This window comes from Tamandua tetradactyla, chromosome 2 (genome assembly GCF_023851605.1).
Source record: "Tamandua tetradactyla isolate mTamTet1 chromosome 2, mTamTet1.pri, whole genome shotgun sequence".
In the NCBI taxonomy this organism is placed as follows: domain Eukaryota; kingdom Metazoa; phylum Chordata; class Mammalia; order Pilosa; family Myrmecophagidae; genus Tamandua; species Tamandua tetradactyla.
The window spans coordinates 147,371,421-147,373,990 of record NC_135328.1 but is presented as its reverse complement, the minus strand read 5'-3'; the positions used below and the strand labels follow the sequence as shown (position 1 = coordinate 147,373,990).

Below are 2,570 nucleotides of genomic sequence, written 5' to 3'. Positions count from 1 at the left end.
CCTCGCCACCTTTGGGAACTGAATCCAGATCCAAGAACAAACAGCCAAGAACCACAGCCAAGAACCCTCTCTCTGTTGACAGAACACTTTCCAAAGAACTTACTGACACCTCAGAAACCCAAACTCTCCTTGATATACTGCACAGTACTACTCCCCCAGTTCAATTGGCACCACTGTCATGATCCCTATAGGTACCTGGCCTTGAACATCTCACTGTCATTTTGTCCCCTCTTTCCATCCCCAGCCAGCACATTTCTCTGTCCCCTCTACACATCACGAGGACCCCCACCAAGCCCCATACACACCTCCCAGCTACAACAGACACACACTCCACTCAGCACAGCTCCCACCCCAGGGTCCAACCAGCCAACACCACCCAGCTGTAAACCAAGTCAAGCCCAAACATCCTCACCACATGTTCAAGGCCATCCGAGCACTTGCTCCAATCCACTTTTCTGGTCTTTCTACTGAAGACTCCCTCATACTTCACACTCAGCATGAGCACATCCAGTTGCTGTAGCCTAAAGGACTTTCTTTCCTCAGAAGAAAAGAATTCCTAGAGAAGGGACAGAAGAAGTCCCTTCTTTACTGGAGATCCTTCTACGGCTCGGGCCCTGGCTCAGTCTTCCTCTTAGTTTTAAAGAAAAAAATATATATGGTAAGGGAAATTGGATAAGTAAATGAATCATATAAACTCTGAATAAACTGCAAAAGGGGATATGTTTACACTCACAAAATGACCAAAAACTAAAGATAAAAGCATAGGAAAATCACCCACCACAGTCAAGCATCCTATATTTATACAAATAGCAGAGAATCATTTGTAGTCACATCTATCTCATGATAGAGTGTCATGAATCAGATAGCCATAAAAGACTGGCACAAAACTCAGCAAGAGGCTTTTACAGTCACTGCAGTACACTGAGCTCCAGAGAGACAGCCCTGGGGCAAGTGCAGGCCAGGTGGTCACCATGTGGCTCTGAGTCTTATGGATGAAAAACAAACTAGATGAGGACAAAGGAGAACCTAAGAAGCTGAGAGGCAAAATGTCATCACATGCGTTCTTTGTGCAAATTTGCTGGGAGGAGCACAAGAAGAAGGACCCAGATGGGTCATTCAACTTTTCTGAGTTTTCTAAGACATGCTCAAAGAGGTAGAGGACCTCATCTGCTAAAGAGAAAGGAAAATCTGAGGACACGGCAATGGTGGACAAGGCCCGTTGTGAAAGAGAAGTGAAAACCTATATCCCTCCTAAAGGGGAAACAGAAAAGAAGTTCAAGGGTCCCAATGCACCCAAAAGACCCTCCTTCAGGCTTTTTCTTGTTTTGTTCTGAGTATGGCCCCCAAATCAAAGGTGAACACACTGGCTATCCATTGGCAATGTTACAAAGAAAACGGAAGAGATGTGGAATAATACCGCTGCCGATGACAAGCAACCTTACGAAAAGAAGGCTTGCTAAACTAAAGGAGAAATACAAAAAGGATATTGCTGCCTACTGGGCTAAAGGAAAACCTGATGTGGAAAAAAAAGGAGTTGTCAATGCTGAGAAAAGTAAAAGAAAGAGGAGGACGAGATGAAGAAGATGAGGAAGATGAGAAAGAGGAGGACAAAGAAGACGAAGATGAAGAAGATGCTGATGACAATGATAAATAAGTTGGATTGAGTGCAGTTTTTTTTCCTTTGTCTATAAAGCATTTAACCCCCTGTACACAACTCACTCCTTTTAAAGAAAAACATTGAAATGTAAGGTTCTGTAAGATCTGGTTTTGAACTGTCTACAAATCTTGCCTGGCACAATGTGGGGGTTGTAAATTGGCATTGAAATTTAATGCAGGTTCTTGTTGGTGCATAGCACAAATTAGTTATATACGGAGATGCTAATTTTTTCATCTTCAGTTGTCTCTGACGCAGTTTATCTGAAATAATCGTCATTCTGTTAACTGAATACCACTCTGCAATTGCCCACACACACAAAAAAATTGCAGCCATTCTGTTGACCTTCTAAATGCCTCTAAGTAAACACCATTTTTTAAATTAGTATTGTTGTCCTTTTCATAGTCTGAAATTATTCTTCAAGGGGAAGCTAGTCTTTTGCTTTTGCCCATTTTGAAGCAGATGATATCATGACTGTTCATCTTTTCATACAGTTTGCTGATAAGCTTTCAAGTGTACACTCGTGACGTGCAATTAATTGCAAGTTTTCATCCATAGCTGAAACTAAGAAATCAAGATTAGTTGTAATCAAACTCTGCATAGCCCAGATATCACATTCACAAAGTGAAGAGCGACCAATCAATCCACAGGATGACTAGAGTCAAAGATTCTGTAAGTCTGCCCTCGAAGGACCAATAGATAGAAAGGTATATTCTAATCTTTACATGAGGACTCTACAAATCTTTTATTATCATCACCATGTAATGACAGTTATATGTGCAGTTCCCATGTTAAAGAAGACCTGAAAATGCATTCCCAAAAGTCTGAGCTTAAAATACAGGACTGCAATATTAAATTGTGTTGATGTTAGTCTCACCAAAGGCTCAATGAAATTGCTTGCTATAAATGTCTTTTC

The 2,570-nt window shown here is 41.4% G+C and overlaps 1 pseudogene; it reads left to right on the top strand.

The window, feature by feature from the left end:
- Positions 1 to 957: 957 nt before the first annotated feature.
- LOC143674050 (high mobility group protein B1 pseudogene) lies at positions 958 to 1,654 on the top strand (annotated as a pseudogene).
- Positions 1,655 to 2,570: the final 916 nt, after the last annotated feature.